Source organism: Pimephales promelas, chromosome 4, assembly GCF_988280905.1.
Source record: "Pimephales promelas chromosome 4, fPimPro1.hap1.1, whole genome shotgun sequence".
Taxonomy (NCBI): Eukaryota; Metazoa; Chordata; class Actinopteri; order Cypriniformes; family Leuciscidae; genus Pimephales; species Pimephales promelas.
The window spans coordinates 8,680,152-8,695,486 of record NC_142772.1 but is presented as its reverse complement, the minus strand read 5'-3'; the positions used below and the strand labels follow the sequence as shown (position 1 = coordinate 8,695,486).

Here is a 15,335-nt window from a genome sequence, read left to right as displayed (position 1 = left end):
AGAGCCTCAGTTAGTGGGGATTGTGTGGTATCAAAGTTTAGAAAATCTTTTGGTCAGTCTAGATTCTCCTTCAGAGGGGCTACACTATGGAATTCTCTCCCAATTGGACTCAAACTTCAGAAAAATATTAACAGCTTTACCAGAGACCTTAAACAGTGGCTGAAATCAGGCCAAAGTTGTTCCCATGTGTAAATGTTCTTTGTCCTGTTTAATAATGTGTTTTTATCTGTTGTAAAAGCCCCTATGGACAGGTGTTGAAAATAAACAATAAACAATGCATCTGAGGGCTATTTCACAAAACCAAGATAGCGGATTAAGCCGGGACTCGGTTTCACGAAAGCAGTAGCGCATAAGTTACCATGGCGATTTATTCTGTGCAGCTAACCTGCTCCAGACCAGGCTAACAGCCAGGCTTAGTCAATCCTGGTGCCTTATCTGTTCAGTCAGCGGTCATGCCAATCAGAAACCAATGTGTTTTGTCAGTTATTCCGTTTGTTATCTATGTGTTCAGCGCAATTTTATCAGCCTGCATTAAAATACCTCAGATACATATTGGCATTCAGTCAAGTAGCCTACTATTATTATTGTAACATTATGATAGCCTACCATTATTAACTATAATAATAATCCATATGGGCATTGTTACTGTTTGATTGCTGTTGTTCTAAGTTTGACAGATAGGTCTTTAATAGGCTATTGTATGTGATGAGGGAATTAGAGAAATGGCTGATAAAGAAGCAAAAGTTTTGTCAATCAAAGTCAGGCAATATAAGTAGCTCTAAACACATGTTTCGTCCTTTACAATGGCATGCCCATTTTTGGATGACATCTGATGAAGCACTTATATTGAGAAGGCCTTTCAGACGCGAAAGAGTCTTTCGGGACAGGTCCGACCCATTGGCATTTCCCGACAATTACCTGCAAGAGCGTTAGGGTAGAGTGGGGGAAAACGCCCCCCCTTAAGGAAAATGTGACATTACTGTAAAACAAAACATAAATGTGACTAGAATTGCCATCCCAGTTTTGAGTGTCTTTGGCAGGAGTTATTTACCAAATATTAAAAATGCTCAACCTTCATAATTATTTTTTTTTGACTGAAAATATTTTTGTACAAAGGGGGCGTTTTGCCCCAGCGGTGGCGTTAAACACCCCCCAAGGTGGGGTAAAATGCCCCCTTTCTTACCAACCAGTTTCCTTCATAGATCAACGGCAAAATGAACATAGTTTTTAATCTCTAAAAGTAAAAGGCAAGTAATGCAACAACACAATATATATACCTGTTAATATTTATTTCAGGAATGTACAAAATAGCCAAATTTATAACATTTGAATATTATGATTTCTACATGAGGCCTATAATTGATATAGTATTTGTTCATCACTATCATCAAGAAAAAACAGAAAACCCTAAATAAATATTAAACATAAATTAGTATATTAATAGTGAAATATATTACATAAATGCATTAAAAGTCACTGTGTTTTATCATTGGGTCACCTAACCACCTTCCATCATTGCATTCACCAAGCTAGCTAATGCTCACTTGAAGTAATTTTTTCATGTTTTGTTTAAATATTTAGATTTTTTACCACCTAGTTATACTGCATTAAAGTGTAAAATAAAGTCTTTGATGAACAGAAATATGTTACTGTAGTAATTATGAGAAAGAGAAACTATGCCCCTTGGGGGGCATTTTCCCCCACTCTACCCTACTCTTTTTCTGGGGATGGGCATCCGCTACCTGTGCAGACTGTTGGGTCCCAAAATTTTATCAGACACTTACCAGTTCTCATATTTGATCTTGACCTGTTGCCAGGTCCTCTTTGGTCCAGTCATGTTTGTTCTGTATAAATATTGACAGGATGTGTAACAAAAAAGAGTAACATAAATTAATAAGCTGTGTAACATAAATTAATCAGCTGTCAGCAGTGTTGGGTAAGTTACTCTAAAAAGTAATTAATTACTAGTTACAGTGTAATTAGATTACTGTACTAATTACTCTCTCTAAAAAGTATTTAATTACTTTTAATTACTAATTACTTTCAAAATCCCATATCAATCTCAACCAGCTGAATATTACAAGGATAGACATGAATCTGTTTTAATTCTTTCAAATAAATACTATAAAATTGCATGAATTATCCTTAAACTGACCAAGGTGGAGAAGATTACATTATAAAAACATACTTTTTAGCATCAGACAAAAGGCTACGTTTTGATGTTAAACCCACTATTGTTTTATGTCTGATCTCATGACATTTCACACTTTTTTTCATACATATTTTACAATAATTCATACGAATTTGTACGAGTGCGGTCGTAATATTTAGATTCCTCATAAAATGCATACGGATCGCTGTGAGATCGGATTGATCTATACACAGTATTTACCTCTATTACATCAGAAGTAACTGTAATTAAATTACAGATAAATGAAGAGTAATCCCTTACTTTACATTTTCAAGGGAAAAGTAATGAAATTACAGTAACTAATTACTTAGTAATTAGTTACACCCAACACTGGAAGTATGGCGCACGCAACTTATCCATTGTAGCATCAATGAATCTGTGATTGACTGTGTGGTCTGTTGAAGAAAGCTGTTGACACCCACTTATCTGAATAACTTACACCTGGCTTGACATAGCTGCTCCTCCTGAGCCTGGTTTGGCCTTTGTGAAACTGATAAAGCCAGGATGCACTGATCACACTAGGTCAAGCCCAGCTTTATCTCTTATCCTGGATTTCTAAATTCTGCTTTTGTGAAACAGCCCTCTGGTTCGTCCAATGTTATTGTTATGTCGATATTGAAAAATAAATAAAAATAAAAAACTTCAATAAAACTCCCGCGCCTGGGTTATAATTTACTAATTTAATTTATGTAGTAAATCTTACAGAAACACAATAAATGTTGTCATGTTATCTTTCGTTCAGAGGTGAATGCCTGGTGTTTTGGAATCAGATTTATTTATGTGAGACCGATCTGGAAGGTAATTATACCTAACCATTTTGATGACAGACTTTTTGGCAAAATTAAATAAAAAATGTAATTAAATCGGACCTCATCGTTCATCTAAACATACCTCTCGCTCTGGCATTTTTCTGATCACATGACCGGATGAGGCAAAGATGCATTACTCTTGCATTGTGCAACAAGGGATTTATGGTGTTCCATTTGTACTCGGAAGAAATAAATTTCCCAGTTTGAACTTTTAACTGGAATGCCGTTTAAGTTGGAGTTCCGACTCAGAGGCACCGTGATAACCCAGACTTCAAAATCCAAAGTGGCTGCTCAGTTCATCAACAATAATTGAAACTGAAATTGAAATTGGTTACATAATTTTGTTTTCTGTTTGTGCATCAAACTCAATGTTGCACACGCTACTGTCCAACCTCTATCTTTGAACATGATAGTTTTATTATCTTTTTCATTCACATTTTTATGCAAACACTTTTAATGCACATTTTTAGAATTTAAGAAGTTTGATCAAAATTACTGCTAGGGACAATTCAGTTGTGAATGGATATTTGCAGGGACATGTCCTTAGCATTCCTACTAAATTCGATGTCTTTGGACGGACTGCATCATTACAAGAGAGTGTTATGACTTTCTCTTTGAATCACGGAAAGGACAAACATTGCGAGGGAAAAGTCTTCCACAGTTTTCAAAAATAATACTGACACATGATTGCTGATGATGATTTAGAATTGACGTTACAGAATTTATATTGAAATGCTGGTGATATCAGGGTAAACTGTGCGTACTCAGCGTACAGGCAGATGTCACTGCTGTATTCAAAAACAGCCTTGAATATATTTTAATCTTCTCAAAATAATTGATCTGATATAACTTAAAATATAGGCTGAAGTTAAAAATGCAACAAAAAAACCAAACAATTTAAATGAAAAAATAATTCATTGTGTATTTAGTAACCCTTCAAAATCAATATAATTAAATACTTTCAAATATGTTGCTTGCAAAAAATATTTTTTATTAGAATATTAAATACATGGATTTGTTTGAATGGCTCTAAGTGAGGAAAGATTCTTTTCGAATGGTCTTTTGGCATCTTCTTGCTGGGAATATGAACAGATTTTGACTCCTTGGTGTGGCCCAGCATTGCAACATTGGCTTAAGCAATGGTGTGGTTTGGAGCGGGACTAGCCAGTAAGAGGAAACTTCTTCAGATTTGTCAGACATATTTGCATTGTGGAGACAGCAGATTTGGCCTGGAGAAAAGTACATGTGGTCATTGCATGCAAATCCACTGGAGTCATTTCCCAATCCTACATCCTTCTCATCCTCCACCTCCTCCAACCCCTTTCCTGTTTACACTCTCGCTGTCTTTGCCAATAAGAAAGAGGCCAAAAAATCAAGTAGTGATACAGTCCTAAATCTAAAGATTATGTAACACATCCAGCATGGTTTTATATTAACTTTCTGTATCAATGTCATAGTATAACAAACAGCTTTCCACTTGTAATGCCAGTACGAGTACTTTGTCTGGTTCACATCAACTCATAAGTGAAATTTTGTTAGTTAAAACACACAAGTTCTGTGATGGTTTCACCTTAAACTAGTTAAAGGTGATGTGTGTAATTAACTTTTAGATTTTTTAAAGAGACCCAATTAAACACCTCAATCTTTATTGATCATACATTTAAATTAAACAAGCAAAAAACAACAACAACAAAAACGTCAAAAACATGCTTCATTATAATTCAAAATGTCTGTGGCAGAGAAAAAAAAGGAATCGCTTCATACTCACTTGGCACTGTGCTGAATCCTTCACTGCTCGCTCGGAAGTATGACTCAATTTTCTTGAGAAGTGCCTCATTGTTGAAGAACTATGAACACGAAACCACACATCCATCCAAACTTCAACAAAGTAAAATTACACAACTTACATTCATTCCGATTCACACGAAAAACAGCACACAAATTCCATCCAATGCATTGATGCACTTAAACATGATTTATTTAAAGCAACACAGTCAGGTTGAGCTGAACTGAAACCTGTAACATGAAACATTCTTTGACATTTTGAGCTGTGGTACTACAATTGACTTCAAATAAAAAAAGACTTTTTTCAATTTTAAATACAATTTAAAATGAAAACGAAATTAAATTAATAAGGACAAATCAAATTAAACAAAAAAATATCTGTAATTGGAACTTCATTCGACTAAATATGATAAGTGACTTTTCATTCAGAAGAAAGGAGTGCTCAAAAGAACAACAGTTCACTGGCTATAATCAGAGCCGCTGTAACAGGGCTTTAGCAACGATTGCAAGGACTCTGAAAGGTTCTGTCCTGCCAAAATAGCAACCGAGGGGGCCCCAAAACAGAAGGCTGCCTGCGGTATTTTCTTGTAATTAATATACACAACATTCCAGTTCATTTTTTTATGTGAGGAACATTGTAGTCCTCTATAGTTTTTGAAGCACCAGCCATTTTGTGGTTCTCACATTATTATCAATGGTTGCACACAGAATGTTTTATTATCAATGGTTTCACAGTAAACTAAAATGTACAATAGAAATAATTTCCAAATGTGCATGGTGCTTAAATGTATTTTCCTCAAAATCAAAATTGTTAAGCTTGCTTAATAATAAGCTCAATAAAAGAGTGTAAAAGTAGACGAAAGAGGGAAACCATATATGGATTATTTATGCTATAGCAGAGTAAAAGTAAAGGCTATGAAGTACAGATATCTCAGCTTAACACTTGACCCATCAATGATGTGCTTTCTGGCCAACATCTAATGAGAAATTTCTATTTAGAAAAGAACATAAACATATATGTATGCATTTTGACAGACAATTTGGTGGCCAATAAGAAAAAAACATGTGCCTAAAAAAAAAAAAAAAAAAAAAAAAGTAAGTTTGGCGTCATTAAGACTTTTTGTTCTTAGAAATGTTTTTCAGTGTTCCATCCAAAGACGTAATATGTATGTATGTATGTATATATATATATATATATATATATTGTTATTCATGTGAGGAGTGTTCCTGGAATTTGTCTGCCTCTGCTTTCTTTTCCTGTGCTTGCTTCCCGGATAGACTAACATGATGATCACCTGTTTCCAATCATCTACACGTGTGTGCGTCAAGGACCTCAATAATGTTGCAGAGACCGTTGGGGGAGGAGAGAGACAACACGGCATTTGAGGTTTTCTGCACTTCAATTCCAGATAATTTAGTATCCTTGTTAGTGCTGTCGGGTGCAATGTGTTTGGCACAATGTGCATTTTGTTGATGAAATATGTGATAAAGTTGAAAGTTTATGGGTAATGTAGGGATACATCTTTTCTCCTGTTTAGTGGATTGTCAGGGAGTGATTGAAGTTATCTGGTTCTTCTTTCTTTTAATTACAGGTAAGTTGGTGTTCATTCCCCTCTCCAGGTAGAGGTGTTTTTGTTTAATTTTTATTTAATTTTATTTTTTATATAAGAAAATAAAAGGCAGACCTGCCACTTTAAACTCAAAGATTAATGTTTGGTTTTGTGACTCTGGGGCTGGGAAGCTGGATATCCTTAAAGTCTCTCCACATGTTTATGTTTTTTTTTTCATTTCCTATTTACCCCTAGCCTATGGGCTATATGCACGCACAAGTTCCGCATTTGACGCAAGGATGCTCGTCCATTTCCGGTTGTGGAGATTTAAGCGGAGGAGAACAGAGGAAAACGGGATTATGGTCTTCAAAATTTACCGTCCTCCCGTCTTTGAAACGAAACGTACATACGTTTAGATGTAATTTTATATATAGTTATGTTTATTTAATATCATTTTAAAAAGAAGCATAAACACAACGAGGGGTGTCTGTTTTATCTGTTTTTGTGACTAATGTTTATTTATTATAACCATGGAGTATAAAATTCAATATAAATTCTCGGTATTGCATTGGACTCTAAGATCGGCGGAAGTTATCGAGCATCCTTAATCCTTCACCGGAAATACCGCCGTGCATAGAGCCCATTGAGAATGTGGAGCCAGTCCGCGTTGCATTGTGGGAAGGATTCGCCATCTTGGTTGGATACGCTATCCGTTGTCATGGTTACTTCGGCAGTGAGACCGAGAGAAATAGCGGCAGAGAGAGAGAGCAGCTTGATATTTGTTTCTATTTTTGTCGATAAGGAACAGTGTCTTGAGAACAAATGAAGAAGGGGGAAGCAAAAGGAAAGTGGCTCTATCGGGAGAGGAAAAACATGGACCCGTATGACCTGCTACAGAATGGACGAAAGACCCGAAGCACTTCCACCTTTCACATACCCTGAAAGAGTCAATTACCTGGTTTATGGTATCAGTGCCTAACGTTACTGAAAGGAAGAGTTCAGAAGCTTATGAACAATTCAGCCGCGGCTGGGTGCAAGTCTTAGAAACCCCCAAACCTGTAACGTTAAACTGCGAGAGTTCAGTCATACTTGATGTTTCAGGCCTCATTCATATGTGGAAATACATCTGATAGTGATATGAATCATCAGATATGTGCATTTGCAACCGGCAGTGCAACGTCAAGCGAACATATCGGACATTCTCGTCAATGCGAGTCGTACGTCATTAAAAAAGTCTTTTTAAAACATTTCACGGTACAGATATATCTATAACAAATTAAACAACTATAGTTGAATAACAGAGTAGCTTTTAATTTCGTTCGTCTGTGTTAAATAAAATATGAACTGTGCTGAAATGTTCCTTTTGAAATCATTCTTTGCTCCTGTTGCTGCTGTTAGTTTATTGACAAGCAGTTTTTCTAAATAAAACTGGCTAGCATTGATATTTAGTCTCTCCCGATAGAACCCCTTTCATTTCTCTACCTTCTTCCCCCTATATCTTCCAAAGAAACTGCCGTGGTGTATATCGCTAAAATGTAAACAAATGCTGCGCTGCGCTGTCTCTCTATGAAGTTCTGAAGGCGTCGCTCCTGGCAACCGATAGCGTCTCCAACCATCATGGCCGACCGGCTCCGACCCCGCCCAAATCGGCACGTGACTCCTCACTCTCAATAGGTGAAGACTTCTGTGTGCAGCGAACATGCACAGATAACAACAAAATAATACTACAGTAATTCTCAACTCGTGTTTCTAACACAAGTTACTACACTTAAATGGCCAGATTTACTAAACAGGGCAAATTCTAAATAAGCACAGATGGGAGTGGAAAGTTCTGTGCATGATCTACTGATGACTTCCATAATGACCAACACAATTTCAAAAGAACAGCGCGAATTAGCATCTCGTTTAAGACATGCTTTTTTGGGTGGTAAATAAAAGGACAAATTTGGCCACAAAGGTTTAATAGGATGAATTATCGATTAACCAACAACTTTTTTACCGTAATCTCTCTCTGTTCGGCTACACTTCTTACTCAGTTTTCACTTGTATCCCCTGAACAACCACTCACACTACAGAATACAGAACACACAGGTGAGGGTGGGACTTAACTCTCATAAACCTAACTTGTAGGTGAATACCACATATTTCACATGTGCTTATTAATAATACTTTACGTATGATAGGGTTCTTCAAGGCATACACACATTTTATACACCAAAATATAGAGCTGTATACTCCATTCACATTTTAGCTCTGAACTAGAACTGTGAAAAAGTTTAAGCAGCACTTAAATTAGCAGAAAGTATCAATGTTTGCAGAGACTGCTAGCCTATTAGCTGATAAAGTTTTTCTTTGCAAGAGTTGCAAACTCTTAGTTCTTTTACGAGAGGTTCATTGGGTTAATTTAGGTTAATGAGGTTAATTTTGAATTAATGTAAAATGTGTTGCGGCAGCATGCAGACACAGGCAAGGCAGCTCAGCATGCCTATTGGCTGTCCTGCGGCAACTGCAGCAGCCTATCGAGAGAGGCCCTTTGGTGACGGTCCAATGGGGGCGCTACGCGCCCATATCGTCACACTCCCGCTGGAGCGGGCGTGGCCTAGCCCTATAAATATAGCTCGATGGGCTGATATAGCTGATTTTTCATCTCTTCAGCGATGAGGAAAAATCCTTATGCTGGACGAGCCATTTCATCTGAAGCCACTGGCCTTCATCTCGCCGCGTTCAGTCGCCGTTCCTGCCATGCTATCCAGCATCCATATCCTTTTGTTACTCTGCTAAGTGCTACTGTCTATTGGCATCGGACAGCGAGGACTGGGCATGCTCTGTAGCCCCCCCCCCCCCCACACACACACACACACACACACACACACACACTGTCAATGAGTCGCCAGGGAAACGAGCCAGCATCAAGTTGGAACCGATGCGTCTCGAGCAAGGGGTTAATCCATCGTTGGAAGTTGAAGCCTCGAGGGAGCTGCCATCTTGTAGCAGAACTTCACTTGCGTTAGCATTCCCATTGACTCCCATTCATTTTGGCGTCACTTTGACGGCGAATAACTTTACATCTGAGACGTTTGAAGACCCCATTTGTCCTTTATTTATTTCTAAAGAAACACGACAATGTATTAATTGCTCCATTACCTTGTAGTTTATGTTATGGCCCCGTAGAAGCAGTTTTAGTGAAAGTAGGCTAACGATTGCGTCATGCCCACGCGACTCTCTGTCGCACAGTATAGAGATTACCGTATGAACAGGAGAAGAAGCTCGCGCGCAATCGGGGAAACGTGGAGGCAAAATGACAAAATAATTCATCAGAATACCTAGCAAAAGTGTCTCCTGCTCCTAGCTCATGGACAGCTCCTACTCACACTCTCCGCCTCTGCAAGTTTCAGAAGGGAATGATTCAGATTTCACATGCCACAGTACTAGAAGACAGACGGGTTGCTCTCGTCACAACTACGTAGTCAAGTTCTGTTTGAGTATGCACGTCAGGGACGGAAGTGCTAAAAAATCGCCAAAAACGGGCTTCAATCGTCTCAATGGAGTTCCAATGAGATCGCTCTGTCCATTTCTTTTACTGTCTATGGTCTCGAGTGGGAGGCGCCCGCACAGCCTGTGCGCAACTGACTGGATGGGTGCTTCCTTCGAAGGGACTGCGCCCCACCGCCTTCCATGCCCGCGCCCTTTCTTCATGAGCTTCACGAAGAAGTCGCAAAATCCTGGAACGTCCCCTTCTCAGCCCCAGTGCATTCCTCTGTCTCTGTAGCATTCTCCATAGTGGACAGTGTGAAAGACAGAGGTTACCTCTCGCTTCCCCCCATGGAAGAAGCCGTAGCAGCCCATCTTTCTTTTTGGACAGCGATCTAAGACGGCGCTACCATCTAAGGCTTGCCGCATTACTTCAGCCATGCACTCCCGCGCTTACACCGCCGCTGGGCAGGCTGTGTCGGCTCTTCACTCGATGGCCATACTGCAGATATTCCAGGCCGACCTTCTCCGAAAAATGGACGAGGATGGCCCGGAAGCTATCAGCGTGCCGGATTTATGGAGCGCTACAGACCTTCGTGCCGTGAAATCTACTGCACAGGCCATTGGGCGGACTGTGGCTTCTCTCACCGTTGCTGAGAGACATCTACGGCTGACGCTGTCGGAGATGGCGGAAGTGGATTGTGTTCCTCGATGCGATCAACCAGTCGATCTACGAACGCCGATCCATGTGCGCTGAACTGTGCAGAATATCATATGGTCCTTTGTTTTCGGAAGAAACACAAACACAAACCATTTTCTTCTCTTCAATATGTACACGTAGCCTACTGTTCGCGCTCACCTTATCACCTTATTCACATCTCACCGGTGCACATGGATCGGCGTCCGTAGATCGACTGGTAGAGACTATTTTTCAAAGATGGCTTCTTCCTGTATTCGCGAAGTTGACTGTGTGTATAAAATATCTTCTTATTAAACTGTATGGACACTGACAAAGTTCTCAATGCTTCGGTTTGAATGTAGGGACCCTTATTATGCTGTCGTGTTAGTGTGGGGCTATTTTGAGCCTTGTTAGTGGTAATAACAAGCGATTTTTATTTGTCATTACTCTATGCTCTATTTACTAGCGTTATACTAGCGTTATAGGCTAAACTGTTTTTAGAGATAAAACTATTTACATTCGGCAATCATGAAAACAAATCTCAGATAATGGTTGACTAGGTAACAATGTGTAATTAGACCAAAGGTTCATTTTGCGCCGGAGTTGTCCTTTAAGCACTTCCTTCCGAAGTGCTCTAGCTCCGCAGCAGCTCGCACTAAACAGCCGTCTGAACCACCTGTGTGACCCTAATGTTTCTTTCCCATATGTGTAATGCCAACCAATGTTTTATGCAGTGGCTGTTAATTGTACAGGAATACAACCTGGACATCAAGCATTAGAAAAGCACTACATTTTTTGTAACTGATGCATTGTCCAGGGTGATGCGTGCTGAAACATAATTTGGTAACACTTTAGAATACGGTTCCTTCGTTAATGAATAACTACACAAGAACTAATGAGTAACACAATATTAACAATCTAATAACTATTATTAACTAACAAGAAACTCTGATTAACGAACTAATAAGTAATAACGCACAGACGAAAGTGGTAGTTCACTATTAAGTAATCAATAACTACTATTTTTTTAATACTTCCCAGAGAACTACTGAAAAAGTTTATTAACAATCTAGTAACTACTATTAACTAAAAGAAATTCTTATTAACGAATTAGTAAGTAATACAGTAGCTCACAGATGAAAGTGTTACTAGATACTTCTGTGGGAGTTACTAATTATTTGGATCCATATTATAAAGTGAAGATCATTGGAACTAACTAGTAATGACTCAAGTGTTACTAAAGACATTTTCTAAAAGTTACTAAAGTTCACCAAAAAATCTCAAACATTTGCACAAATCATGACTAGATCATGTAGTAACACTTGAGTAATTACTAGTTAGTTCCAATGATCTTCACTTTATAATACGGATCCAAATAATTAGTAATTCCCACAGAAGTATCTAGTAACACTTTCATCTATGAGCTATTACTTACTAATTATTTGGATCCGTATTAAAAAGTGAAGATCATTGGAACTAACTAGTAATTACTCAAGTGTTACTAAAGACATTTTCTAAAAGTTACTAAAGTTCACCAAAAATCTCAAACATTTGCAAAAATCATGACTAGATCATGTAGTAACACTTGAGTCATTACTAGTTCCAATGATCTTCACTTTATACGGATCCAAATAATTAGTAATTCCCACAGAAGTATCTAGTAACACTTTCATCTGTGAGCTATTACTTACTAATTCGTTAATAAGAGTTTCTTTTAGTTAATAGTAGTTACTAGATTATTAATAAACTTTTTCAGTAGTTCTCTGGGAAGTATTAAAAAAATAGTAGTTATTGATTACTTAATAGTGAACTACCACTTTCGTCTGTGCGCTATTACTTACTAGTTCGTTAATCAGAGTTTCTTGTTAGTTAATAATAGTTACTAGATTGTTAATATGGTGTAACTCATTAGTTCTTGTGTAGTTATTCATTAACGAAGGAACCGTATTCTAAAGTGTTACCCATAATTTTATTTTTTTTTTAATTATTTTTCATAATTTACAATTTTATTTTCCTTAAAAAGATGTTTTTTTTAATCCAATTGAGGATTTAAACAAAAATATTAGTGTTGCACCCAAGGCCATAGTAATATTTTGTTTTTTGTTGTTATTCATGTGAGAAGTTTTACTGGAATCTGTGTGCCTCTTTTTCTTTCCCTCTGCTTGCTTCCTGTATAGACTAACAGGATCACTTGTTTCCAATCGTCTATGTGCGCTGTCCGCACTCTGATTGGTACGTGCCCAAAGCACCTCAATAAAATGCTGCAGAAAGTGCTGGGGGAGGTGAGAGACAACATGACGTGCCACATTGAACTCAAACCTCAACGTTTGGTTTTGTGACTCTGTGTTGGAAAGCTGGAGAATTCTCTCCACATGTTTACTTTGTTCGTCGTTCCTTATTTTCCTCTAGCTTAGGGGAGGACTTAACATCAAGTTACAGCAAGTACACTTTAAATGTATCAAAAACAGCCTAAATAGATTTACATTACAAAAAAAATCAGCATTGATAATAAGAAATAGTGTCCCCTCATCAAAGCTATTTCACTTTTGTCGCACTGCTATTTTGCTTCTTCATATAAATTAGTGGTCACACTTTTTAATCCTGACAATATTTCTCAAAGTGGATTTATTTTTAAAAGTTCAATTCTGGATAATTTACTTCATTCTTTTATATTTAGGCCTACAAAGTTAATCGATTTTGAGAATAAAGTTCTTTAAACCCATGTTAAAATTTTATAGACCTTATACTAAAAAAAAAGTAGACAAGTACATGGGGCGTCAAGTGTATCAATCGTGGACCAAATTAGTCACTTGACATAAAATTAAATCACACTTAAATGCATTTAGTGCACAAAATATTTGCCCTTACGTACTGTATTTATGTGCAAGAAATGCATAATTGTAACTGCATTTTGTCATAACACTGCATTTTGTTTCACATAATTCATGAATTCCACAAATTTGACAGTTACACTTGCACCCCATTGAAGTAAAGACTAAAAAGTACTTTTTTAAAGGAGCATTAGTATTTTTGAATAAAGTCAGATTGGATATTGAATATATTTGAAAATGAATCTGCTAAAGAAGAAAGAGTAACAGTAAAAACTTACCAGAGAATACAATTTATCATGCTTGGTCTCTAGTAGAGTCAAAACAGATATGGAATACACATTCAAATATAAAAATATCTTCCCATTGCTTTCACAACCCTGGATGTCCAGGTACTGAGTCGGTTACAAGAAACTAATTTGTTGCTCACCAGAATACACAAGTATCTGACCTGTGATCTCATATTACATAAATCTATGACCTCACTTCTGCTGCAGACTGTAATGGAAAATTTTAGACAAAACAGATGGATGAAATTACATTCAATACAAGTTAGTGATGTAAAAAAAAGCACATACTTTAATATCATGGCAACATTAACAAGTTACTTGACAAAAGTATAAAATGGAAAGTATAGTAAATTGGTACATTTTAATGGAGTATTTACGTACACAATACTCAAAATGATAGAACATAAATTGAGAAAACCATTAATGCATAAATTCAGTTACATTTTCAATGTAATTTTTTAACACAGTAATGTGAATAGAATTTATTGCAAGGTACATCATTGTAAAAGTTGGCTACTTTGTAAAAAGACTAGAATAATTCAAATGGAGATGTCATTGCATTTTTGTCATAAAACATCATTCATATGCATGAACAATGGACATACGTGCAAAATAAAATGAAAAGAAATTAAAAAATTATATTATAAAACAAAACAATGTAAAAAAACAGATTTAAAAGTTTTAAACTTGGGACTTTTACATTTTTTTTAACTTATCAAATTTATATTTCTGTAGCTCTTCATTTTCTGAACATTGCATAGACCCTATAATATAAGCAACAATGTGTGGTTTCCATTCTCAATTGATTTTGAAACCACAGCTGGTCCTCATCATCTCTGGAGTTGAGTATTGCAGTCCAGTGCTTTTTGAATAGCAAGGGTAAAAAACAAAACAAAACAAAAAACACTGAATCCCTTCACAAGCATGTGGTTATGATACTAACATTGTTGGAATCACCACCACCATCACAATCAGCATAATTAAACCAATGAGCCCCAACACCACTGCAGCAATATTCAGGTTTTTTGCTACCCTGGAGGAGTCTTGAGCTTTTCCAGCATCTCCAAGGGTATTAGCAGTATCTGCCTACAATAACACAAATATTAATAAAAAAAATGCAGATTACAAATGTGTCAATTTCAGTTATTGATACCTGTTTTTTAAACAAATTGTAAGTGACTTACTCTGCATGAGTAGATGATAGCTGCAACTCCAAGTGGGAAACAGCAACAAAAAGTGTTGAAGATGGACCAGGCAAGATAAGTGGGCTCATTCTTGCGGGATGTATCCATTTTTCCCAGCTCCATTGATTTTGTTCCTGTATATGCTAAGCTTTAGGTACAGAGTCAGTGTAGGGTGGGTCAAGGAACTGGTTTAAATAGGGTGGGCTGCTGTCAGAAAAAAGAAGAAGAAAAAAGGCAGGGGAAGGGAGGGGTACAAGAAAAAAGGCCGGAGAAGGGAGGGGTACATAAAAGGGGGTACATTTTTGTCATGGAAGTTACAGACCATCAGATTAATCACTAAGCTATTGCATAAGTAAAAGGGACATTCTAGAAATAGAGCTGGTGCAGGTGTTGAATATACATTTACTGTGCATTTGCTAACTATTACAAAAAGACTCTCTAGATTACAATAGTGCAGCTGTTGTGGTTGTTTTGTTGTTGTAGTTACTGCATGTATGATGCGAGTGATTATAGTATAGTGATGATATGTGTTGTGGTTGTTAACCAGT

General features: G+C 37.2%; 1 long non-coding RNA gene across 2 annotated transcripts; it reads right to left on the bottom strand.

Annotated features, from left to right (window-relative positions):
• Positions 1–3,980: 3,980 nt before the first annotated feature.
• Positions 3,981–14,983, bottom strand: LOC120471819 (uncharacterized). 2 transcript variants are annotated; one of them, XR_016168231.1, is made up of 4 exons: positions 14,788–14,983; positions 13,595–14,689; positions 4,769–4,878; positions 3,981–4,229 (listed from the first exon to the last, which is right to left on the bottom strand). It is a non-coding gene; the product is annotated as an uncharacterized LOC120471819 (long non-coding RNA). The 2 variants fall into 2 exon arrangements; XR_016168230.1 differs by having other exon boundaries at positions 3,982–4,229; positions 4,769–4,847.
• Between the last annotated feature and the right edge of the window lie 352 nt (positions 14,984–15,335).